Source organism: Euphorbia lathyris, chromosome 2 (genome assembly GCF_963576675.1).
Source record: "Euphorbia lathyris chromosome 2, ddEupLath1.1, whole genome shotgun sequence".
NCBI lineage: Eukaryota > Viridiplantae > Streptophyta > Magnoliopsida > Malpighiales > Euphorbiaceae > Euphorbia > Euphorbia lathyris.
The window spans coordinates 50,735,326-50,747,387 of record NC_088911.1 but is presented as its reverse complement, the minus strand read 5'-3'; the positions used below and the strand labels follow the sequence as shown (position 1 = coordinate 50,747,387).

Genomic DNA, 12,062 nt, shown 5'->3' with positions numbered 1-12,062 from the left:
CACACGGGACCAACAAGTGGTATCAGAGCTTAGTAGCTCACTACTCAAAGATATAACTATCTTGAGCTGATCCCGATAAATGGCTGAGAACAACACTTGTTTCCTTCCCGAAAATCAAATAACACAGATTCTCCCTGAGGGATTATCAATTAGTCAGCCTCCCTTGTTTTTCGGATCAAACTATACTTTTTGGAAAAACAGGATGAAAAACTTCATTCAAGCTACAAACACGAGTGCGTGGCTTGCAATAGTTCAAGGCCCATTTGTGCCTTTCAAAATGGTAAATAACGAGAAAGTCGCTAAGAGCGAAACTGAGTGGTCAGAGGATGACCTTAGAAAACTACAAAACAATGCTTCGGCTATCAATATGCTTCACTGTGCTCTAGATGCTGCAGAGTACAATAAAATCTCAGGTTGCGAGTCAGCACAGGAGATATGGAAAAAGCTGGAGGTGGCCTATGAAGGCACAAGCAAGGTCAAGGAATCAAAGGTGAACTAACATATGAGACTGTATGAGCTGTTCGAGATGAATGAGAATGAAGATATCTCGGAGATGAACTCAAGGTTCACAAATATTATAAATGAGCTTAAACGACTCGGCAAGAACTTCACGCAAGAAGAGCAGGTGAAGAAAATCTTGAGAAGTCTACCCAAGAGCTGGCAAGCTAAGAAAACAGTTGTGGAAGAAGCTCAGGACTTGACCACATACAAATACGACGAGCTGATCGGATCTCTGCTGACCCATGAGATCTCTATGAAAAACTTCGAAGCAAAAGAAAAGTCAGAAGACAAGAAGCAAAAATCTCTTGTCATGAAAGCTGACTCGACCGAAGCTGACTCATCAGTGAAAAAGAAGGTTTTCTACACAGTTTCTTACCAAAATACAACCTTTTAAGAGTTTAAAACACCCAAAATACACAAATTACAAGTTTTAGTTCGAAAAAAACACGTTTATCACAACTGTTCTTCACTAAAAACGTCAATTCTGAGTTATTACACTTCCAGAATTGACATTTTGGGTCAAATCTACTCCAAATCGGAGGTCATTTCGGTCTAAGTACGTGGGATACCACATTTTGATCATTACTACCACTTGCTGCATGGGTCTGGGTTGTTGCTCCAAGTCTGAATCATGTGTACGTCGGCCTACCCAGCACCAAATAAACTGGAAAAATGTTTCAGAGGTAACATCTGAATGGTTTTAAAAGCCTGTTCCCTACTGTCTGCTAGTTGTTTATTTTATTTCGAATTTTTCCCATTGTTTTCTGGTTCTGACACTAAAACAAAGGGTCTGTCCGAAAGGTCTTCCTCGATCGAAGATGTCTTCTTCGATCGAGGATCCCCATTGCCGATCGGGGATCTCCCTAGATCGGTGAGAGGGAACTTTTTGGGCAGAATCCTGTTTGCTTGTCCGGGTAGAATAGGTTTTCTATTATTTGGTAAATTTAATACATCTTCAGCCGAATCTGCAAATTAAAATAAAATCAATTTCGGGATAGGGGTATTTTAGGCATTTCTATTAAAATATGTCTAGACATCTAATTTAGACTTCGGAATAAATGCATGTTACGTGTTAAATCTTAGGAATAAATGAGTCCTATTTGATCGAGTCCGACGTCATAGTTTAAATCCGAAAGACGGGTCCAAAGCACCCGCAGCTAACGTTTATTGTCTTGCAGGTTTAATAGAGTTAATTCCTAGGTCTAGATTTGATGTATTAAGGTAGAATTGTGCCATTTGTGAATTGATGTAATAATTTATATTTCAGTATTTATTTATCGCTTTCGAACGATTTCACGATATTTAAATTGAAACTGGAATAGAAATATATGATATCTTAATAAAAGACAAGTCTACGCGTTTATTAATCAGACTCTTATAACAGTTTAAGTCCCGAACCCAACTCTGAAGAGATAGCATGTTGTGAATCTGTGTGCTATCTAATTTTAATATGTTCCCGAGCATCTAATTTGGGTGGCGACTCTGAAATAAATACCTTAGTCTAAAACATGATAAAAGGTTAAGGTATAAAACATAAAGAATGCATACACCGGAACGAACACGCTAAGCGTTGTCCTTAAAAACGGTAATTGACGGTGTTATGTAAAAACAGAATCCTATTTGCCAGAAATCCATCTCCTCCATCGCGAGATAGTTTTAGTAGGTATAAGTAATCCTCAAACTCAAATAAATATTAATTAGTGATTCTGGATTATGGAGTGTGATACTTTGACACTGTGCAAACACGATCCATTAACAAGAATGATCCAGGGGTGTGTACTTTAGGCATTGGGTATCACATAAAGTAATTGCGGGATAGTTAATATTAGATTGAGCATTCGTGTTTCCTGATAAGTGGGAGATATATCCAAGGGCCGCTTGTGGAGAATTAACTTGAAATCCTTGCAAGGTGATATGGTTAAGAGTTGAAATGAAGATTTCATTTAACCTATCTATTCAGAGTTAATTCTACATGCACAAGTAAAACAAACGTCTCATTATATGTAACTTGACATAATCCATAGTTACAAATTCGTTTAAGGATATAGCTGATGAAGGATCGAATTATACTGGAACTAATACAAAAAGGTAAACAACGGAATCCTTCTTCTTCTTCTCCTCCTCCTCCTCCTCCTCCTCCTCCTCCTCCTCATCATCATCATCATCATCATCATCATCATCATCTTCTTCTTCTTCTTCCTCCTCATGATGATGATGATCATTATCATCATCATTATCATCATCTTCTTCTTCTTCTTCTTCTTCTTCTTCTTTCCTCTTTCCTCTTCTTCTTCTTCTTCATAATTATAAAGGAAAAATTCAAAATCGTTCATTACAAAATTAAAAACTATTGAGAAGGCACAATGGGGTTATTTTTTTGTTCTAGGCCTACATGCTGATTTAAAACTTCATCTTGGAGAGGAAATTCTGGGTTCGGGAATTCTTGAGAATTGAGATGTTCATAATCAGATTCATCATCCTCCAAAGGATAAAAGTTGACCCAAATTTGAAATTCAGCATCCAAATATTTCTCCCTCAATGTACTCAATGTACTCAATGTTTCGGTTCGGTTTTTTTTCAAGAGGAAAGCCCAGAGTTCCTCCAAAGGACTTAAAGCCTTGTCTTTTTTAAGATCTTAATTATCCACCAACTCATCATGCTCTTTCTCAAGGAGAATACCATTCTATTTTAGCTCAGATCTTTGGTCTCATATTTCTTTAACTTCACTTCTCGCTTATGGAGTTCATCACGCTCCCACTCTACATGTAGAAGACTCGCCTTCGAAACCTTCGCTTCTTAGAGTAATAAGTAGCAAAATTATGCTCTTTTAGGACTTTTTCTTGGAGTCCCAGATTTCATCATCTTTCTTTGTGAGGAGGGCTTGGTTTGCCTGGATGATGTTATCTCTTTCCCTCATGATCGGCTCAACATCCTCCACATCCTTCGTCTTCTTTTCTAGATCAACAATGGCTTGCTGACGGTTGTTGAATCCATCAAAAATAAATATAGCTTCACATCCCTTAGTAGCAGGCTTGCACAAGAGTAAGTAAAGGTCATACCCAAAGGATTAATACTGATCTAATTATAAATATAACCAAGCAAATGACAAAAACTAAAATGGGGAATTGGAATCGTTGATTACTAAGTTAACAAAAGTAATAAAGTAGAATTTGAAATTGAATATAATGATTAATTAGAATTTCAGCTAAGGGGTTCTCAGGCAATGAATTTAGTTAGTCTTGATCAATGACAGAAATGATGTTTCTTCTAAATTGCATATCAGACTAGTTTGGTGTCACACCCGACCCTAAATAACCTCAATCGGCATCGGACGTGAAATAGAAAGATCATAATCAATACTTCGAAGCCTCCAATTTATCCAAATATCATAAGCAGCCAACTTTCAAACCTCGCCTAAACGGTTGGTAAGCTGCTCTATATCCTGTACGTTCTCACCTAAAAACATTAAAACATTTAAAAACGTGAGACAAAAATCTCAGTAAGAAACTATCAGCTGTAAAAACCAACTTTACTTAACATAGCTACATATATACATTTATAAAGGGATTTAATCCAAACCTTATAAAATATACTCAAAACTTAAGTTCATAATATAGTCAAAGTACTTAACCAAAACTATAAAAATATATAATTTGTATCCATTCTTGAGTTCAAAACCTTATAAAATATTATAATCAAATAAGTGTTTTATCAAACCAACTCGTATTTAATCAAAGGTAAAACCTTATATCAAAATCAATCATAACCGAAAACATAATCCAAATGAACTTAAAACATTGTATCCATCCTCGAGTTTCTCCCCTTAAGTATCAATCCATAACCACATATATAGTCGAGACGTCTCTTAACATTGCCTATTCCATATGGTCTTACCTAACACTTCGCTGCCATACCCAATAGGTCTTCAAACTGTGTACACAGGCCATGTCCCTCACTGAACATGGTCTTCAAATATAAAACCACCGATCCGGATAACTCTCGATGGATATAAAATCATAAAATCATAACGTGCTCAAATATCCTTTCACAATCAAATTCCAAACTATTTCATAATCATAAATCATTTGGCTTCAATTAGCTCTTTTGTATCATAAAAATCATATTTGGACTTCAATTCAAAATAATAACAACAATAACCGCAACATATTTCTCAATCCAAAAACAATTTGTAAGAAATCATCAAATTCATTTTGTTCAATATAGATATATTGAAACCAAAAACATATATGTATATATGTAAATCAACCAAATTAAGCCTTAAATCAACATAATCAAGTCAAATCTGAAATTCACATAGAAGCATAGTTAATAGCTTCATTTGAACTATAATTTCATAATAAAAAGCAAAATCGTGAAAAATCCCAATTTTATAAAATTCCTGCATAACCCTAAAATATCAATTTCTCTGAAAACTCTTTGATTATATATATCTATATACATAAAACTCAAAATATAGTTGATAGTTACTTACCTTGGCTACTAATTAAAGACCACAAACCCGTTCAATTCGCCTCTAAACTCTGCCTAAGACATTTCCCTCCAAACACTGCTGAAACTCAAAAACTCTTCAGCTAGGACTTAGATCTATGTATAAGGATGCTATGGTTCCAATTTCGAGTGATTCGGACGGTCGAATCTCCGTAAATCAAAGAAACGGTGGAAAAACGGTTCAGGAACGATAAAATTGACGAAGAGGCAGAAAGAAAAAGAAACAAAAATGAAAAGAAAGAAGAATACGCTGGAACAGGAAGAAGAAGTTGGGATTTATATCCAACTTTTAGCAAATATCCATTTTGATCCTCCATCTTTATATAATCTTTTAATAACTACCCTAAATTTTTAATTTACACATAAACTCATCAAATTAACCCCAAACTTTTTCTACAGCACCAAATAAAAATCACATAATATATATTACTATCAAGGTATAAATTCTAAACATTTAGACCCAGACGTGACATTTGGTATATTCTTCCTAAATAATGAATTAACTAAGTAAGACTGCAGTTAACTCCTAATTAATGAATAACCTTACCTCAGCGGTTAAGATTCAACCCGTTAACAGCGTTATGAATTAGAAGAACCTAATCTAAGCCAACCGATTCTCAACGATATCGATTCAGAAACTTAATTACTCATTCACTTGATGTGATAAAGTCGAAAATAGATGTATTAATGTCACATGGAGAGTTCTTGTTGTCAATCTGATTATCCTCAAATACAATCTAGAGTTCAACTTTATAGCATCAATTACTACTTACTCGGATTTAACTAAATAATCACTCATTGATTATCTAGTTTAATCAGATAGATGTATACCAATTTAATCAAATGAACAATCGGCCGTTATCATTCAAAAGCAAACTAACAATTGAGATAAAATCCCTAAACACATTGAATAAGCAAATGATATGAATAAAGAGAAATACTAGAAGATAAACGATCTCACAATACTTGAAGATTCCTGCCTTTGAATTATCCCTTAACCAAAATAAAGGATTTAGCTATGAATAGCCATTGAGAACAAAATAAGTGTTTTGAGTTTCCCAGTATGAAAGATACATTCTCTGGAAAATGTAAAAGTCTAAGAGAAGATGAAGATAGAGAATAATCAATTCTAAAGCCTAATGTTTTGTAGAAAAGATATCCCTAAAAATTAGCTAACAAAAGAATATTTATCATAATCAGAAATCTTTTCTAATCTTCTCATATCCCTTATTTTCTGCCTTCTTGTTTGAGTAGGAAAGAGTCCTGATCAATCTAAACATCAGCAGTTCAGAGGTCTTAGTCTTGGGAAATACTAAGTCCATTTTCGTTTCAGCTCCCCTGATTCAGCTCGTCTTGGGCAAGACTAACTCCAATTTCGTTTCAAGTCTAAAGTTTCTTCAAGTTAAGTCCAATTCTGTTCCTTTTAATCATTTGAGTCATGTGGAGATAAATCATACCAAAACAAGCAATAACACCCAAAATAACACTAAATTAATTAAATAACCTAGCACTAAAGTGGACATTTGAACGTTGAATTGGACACTTATCAAAACACCCCACACTTACCCAATGCTTGTCCCCAAGCATATCAGATCATGTCAACAACTCCTTACTCTTTTGATTTCGTGTTTACCAACCTTTCCCAATCCTCCATCATAATGTAAAGATTATCAACCATCAACTCTTAAAGCCAAGACATTATTCATGTTTAAACATACAACATAACCACTTGAAAAATCTCAGCAAACAAGCTTTTGACCATGTACATAAGGTATGCATTAAAATCAACAACACCCTCACGAAAATCACTCAATTCACAACCTAGAATTAAATTACCATAAGCTTGCCAATATATCAAATCTCCACCACTTAGAATGAATTCAAGTTAATAAATCAAAGGGGCTTAAAATAGGGTGTAACATTGGTTAGGGGTAAGGTTTGGAAAGGAAAGAAGAGAGATGGATGATTGATGAGAATGGGAATGGCCAAAATGAAAATCAAACAGACTTATTTACAATGCTCATGTAACATTGAGCAGAAAAAATTTCTATTTCTATTTCCTTTTTCCTTTTTTTTTCTTTTTGGTGTTTTTTTGTCTTTCTTTATATTTTTTTTCTTTGCACTAAAAGTGCTACTAACACAGAAGAGTTACTGTTTTGTAATCTAATGTCCATTGAGACACATTTGGAAGCACAACCACAAATAACTAAAGGACTTATGCTAAATCCTTATACTTTGATGAACTTGTGGTTAATTTGAAGAGATTGCTTAAAACAACAACTAAACACTAAGAAAAATGAAAGAATGTACAGACTCTGATGGCTAGAACGTCCCTGGCCAAGGGGCTTTGATAAAGGTATGTCAAGAACGGGGGAAAAGGCTCAAATGTGGCTAACTAAGTTCGGACAATACATATATCATCTCAATTTCAGTCAAATTAAAGTTCGGACACCAAATGGCCCTAGAGGATATGGGGGTACACCAAGTATTTCAAAAGCAATTGCAATTTGATCTTTTGAGGTTCTAACCTCTGCCGAAGGATTACCTTCAATGACTTGAACAAACGCAACCATAAAAGAACCATCATGTAATCGAACCTCAATAGCTGGAACCCTTTGGTAAGAATCAAGGGCACTTTAGAAGGATTCATGGTCTTTTCTACTTTGGGCAAGTGGGGGTGGGGGCTCCTAAGGCTCGATCCTTTAGAGGTGAAAGAAAGAGCAGTTGATGCACCGACACTTGAAGACCCAACCAAATTCTAAGCTTTGAGGACTCCAATATTCAACATCGATGCTAAAGTAGCATGTCTCTACTTCGTTATCATATAAGCACATGCATGATGCACCCATTTAGAAGCCATTTCTGCACCAAAAAAAATGGAAAAGAAAGTGAAGTTAAAATAGAGAATACCTTCAAGGATCTTTTCACAATGATCTTCCCCATCCAGATGGAAGACTCCATCTTCATCTTGCACGGTGCAAAAAATCCCCCTTGGATCATTTCTAGCATGACCATCTAGTGTTAGAAAATATGAAAAGCCACAATCCCCCGCACAGACCTTTCCACCATTGGGGTTAAATCTTGCGGCTTCTCCCAAATCTCTTTATTAGTAGGGTCCGGGTTCCAATTATTCTTGAAGGGGAAACCCGTCGTGTACGTGCTATTAGGGGAACCTTTCTTTGGAATCTAGCACATGCCCTCCAAGAAATCTAAGGTAAGTTTCAAACACTAACTGTTGGTTTTACCCCGGGGTTTCTTATAAATAGAAAGTGACCTCATAGTCAAGATACATATAAACGTCTGTTGCAATTTATTTTAATTGCTTAGTGCTCTAATACTATACTCTTAGGTATCTGAGCGGTGTCATTGGTCAACGACCACTACAAGAAAATTGCTTTTTGGCAACAACTTTAAGCAACAACTGAAAATTTTGTTGCTAAAAATGAACTTTAGTAACGATTTTTTTGTGTCGTTACGGTAGATTGTTGCTATAAATTTCTTCTCAAAAAAATTCAAAGGGAGGGATTTGTGGAATAAAGGTAACAACTTTGACAACAATAGTTTTGTTGCTGTAAATGAAAAGCATTTACAGCATCGACTGCGCGTTATTGCTATAAACGCAAATATTTACAACAACATCCATGTGTTGTTGATGTAAACTTAAGCATTTATAGTAACGATTACGTGTCGTTGCTATAAAAGAAAGCATTTATAGCAACGACTGCGTGTTGTTGCGGTAAATGAAAGCATTTACAGAAACGACCACATGTTGTTGCTGTAAATGAAAGCATTTAAAACAATGACGATCTTTTGTTGCTATAATTGAAAGCATTTATAGCAATGACCGTGTTGTTGCTGTAAATGAAGACAATTATAGCAACAACAAAAATCGTTGTATAAAATTTTAAAAATTTAGCAACAAAAGAGGTCATTAACTTTAGTATTTAAAATAATAAATTATATTTAACAAATTATGTAATTTGAATTTAATTACAAAATATTAAAAAAAATCATTTTTTATTTTATTGTATAATATTAATAAATTTTAACTAATATATAAGCTATGAATATAGATATGATAAATTTTAAAAATTAATAAAATACATAATTACAAAACAATTGGAAAAATATATAACATACTTATTAGTTTATTTATATATTTATAATAATAATAGTATAATAATAATAATAACAAATATATTTTATATTGTGGAATTAATACTTTTGTAAGGGCACTGTTGTTGCAAAAATTATAAGAATAATTCAACTTTTCCAAAATGTTGAGCGCCAACCTTCCCACCAAAATGATACAAATGAAAATTTGAAAAATTAGAACACATTCAACTTTCCCTCTCTCCCTCTTTCCCACGACCTACCCATAACCCATCCCTTTTTTCACCCAAATCTGAAATCACCAGCTTGCTTGTGATGGTGTCCTTTTTTCTCTTCCCAGTTCGCTACTTCGAACAATCGCCGCCCCCAATTGGCCGATATAGTCCTTTCAAGCCTCATGAAGCTTAACACAATTGCATTTCTCTTCTTTCCATGGGACAACCATATGTTCAGTCAGCAAGTCAATTTCATTAAGGTAAATTCGTGCCCTAAATTTTTGGTTTTGTTGTTGAGTGATAAGGATTCAGAGCAAATTAGTTGTTTTTTTCCTTTCTGCTTCTAGCAGTTGTTGATTCGCCTTATTGAGCTATTGTTTGCCCATCGATAAAATTCATTCTATTCTGAACCTTACATGGTTGCAATTTTCTGTATTCATTGATTTATAACAACATTTATATTTAGGCAAGTGCAATTTTGGATTCTTGTATTGCTTTATGGGTTTGCTTTGAATGAGAACCATAGTTTTTTCCTTCAATTTCTTCGTGAATTTGATTTATAATGCTTATTAATGTTTTTTTTTATGGAATTTGGGTGTTTTTATCTTGTTAATGTAGGTCTGAGATCTGGGCTGGCTTGGAAGAACTCCATTGATGGAGGTGCAGATGCTGATTACAAAGGTCCAGTTGTGGTTTTATACTTTTTGTATATTTTTAATTCTATAGATCAGTTAATGTTGCTTCTATATGCGACTTTCTGGAATTTAATGGGAAAAACATTTCTTCAATCTCTAATATAAACTTTTACAATATTTATTTGTTGCATTAATTTCCAGGTCCAAACATTGGGGAAAGCTTGGGAATACATGTCTATTTATGCAGGTTCTACTAAAATTTTGGATTTTGTGTTTTAATTCAAACTTGTGTAAATGCACAAAAACATACTCATAAATTATAGTTAGTTTGGTTGGTTTAGTCATGGTTGTAATATATCTTTTGATATATTGAAGATTGAGTTTGTGAAATATTTTTATGGTTAGGAGAATCATTTCCATAAAATGGAAGCAAATCTTACAACGCCTAGAACAAATTTTACATGAGTGAGTATTATTATATTAGGTATAAAATTAAGATTGAGTTAACTTTTTTGACTAAACATATAATTGATGTGTTATTGTTATTTTTTTTAGTGGTCTCATGAATTATTTGCTCCAATTAAATAAATTAATTCAGAGTTTCCTTCAATCCAAATAATTAATCGAAAAGATTATAGTTTTTAAATTTTTTGGGAAATAAAAAAAATATATATTTTAAATTTATGGTAGAAAATTACTTTGGCAACATAAAAATTGTTACATTAATATAATATTAGCAATGATAATAGTTATTGCAAAATGTCAATTTATAGCAATGACAGGTGTTGTTACAGCATCAAAATAAATTGCAACGACATGTGTTGTTGTAGAAAGTTAAAACATATAGCAACGTTATGTATGTTGTGAATGCAGTCTAAATTCGGCAACAACTAATGTTTTGCAACAAGAGTGTTGTTGCCAAATATATAATCTTTTGCAACAAGAGAAAGTCTTTGCGGAAACCTTTAGTAACGGAATGTCTCATAACAAGCTCAAAATTGTTGCCAAAAATGCAATTTCGTTGGTAAAAATATTTTTTGCAACAATTTGCTTCGTTGCAAAAAATCAATTTTCTTGTAGTGGACCTCGTTTTACTCTCTTTTTTATATCTTACATTAGGTATTGGAGAAATCCTCTAAGCGTCGGAGCACTATCTTACCAATTCAATCGTATAAATTCTTTTCATAATATATACATATAATTCTTCTTTATAAAAAAATAGAATAATAGCATCTTCATCATCTGATCGCAATGTAATTATAAGGTGTGAGTCCATATTGTCAAATCAGTAGAATTTCAATCTCACTTTCAAATACATTTCGTCATGCAATTATTAATTGACACCACTTTCAATTATTAATTTACTTTATAATTGACACCACTTTTAGTTTATGAGATTAAATTAATATTTCATATAAAATATTTATTATTAACAAATTAAAACTTATGAAAAATGGAACACACACTTATTATTTTATTTATCAAATTTCTCTCTATTTTGTTGAGCTAATTTAGCAAGTTTGCTAAAATTATCTATAATAAAATAAATTTTGATGCATCTAAGCATTAGCAATCCCCTTACAATTGAATATGCAAGGGATGAAGATGCTCTAAATTATAAAAATACATTCAATGTTTGTAGTAAAAAATAATTTTATCCCTAACATCATAAATGGTATAATTTATACTACAAACATTTACGAATTGGACCAAATTTACCCGTAATGTTTGAAAATTAGGCCAATTTGCAGTCATTAATAACGAATCACTTTAAACAGTAATGAATCTCGTTATCTCCATTCCACTTGTGCGTCATGTTATAATTCATCAGTAACATATCAAAACACATGTATACCCATGAAAAAAAAGTTAATTTTTTTTATCTTGTGCTTTGCATCGGATCATAGAAGCATGTACACAATATATTTTATAAACTTTCTTTAGTTTTTTTCATATGTGTACACGTTTTTTATCGGCCACTGATGATTGCTAATATGATGCACAAGTGGAGCGGTGATAATGAGATTCATGAATGCATAAAGTATAATTATATGACTGCATAGAGTATAATTATAGTTAAAAAGTAAAA

General features: G+C 33.2%; 1 long non-coding RNA gene across 1 annotated transcript; it reads left to right on the top strand.

The window, feature by feature from the left end:
- The first annotated feature begins 9,367 nt into the window (after positions 1 to 9,367).
- On the top strand, positions 9,368 to 10,310 carry LOC136216518 (uncharacterized). The gene is made up of 3 exons (XR_010683325.1): positions 9,368 to 9,598; positions 9,957 to 10,019; positions 10,175 to 10,310. It is a non-coding gene; the product is annotated as an uncharacterized lncRNA (long non-coding RNA).
- The last annotated feature ends 1,752 nt before the right edge of the window (positions 10,311 to 12,062 follow it).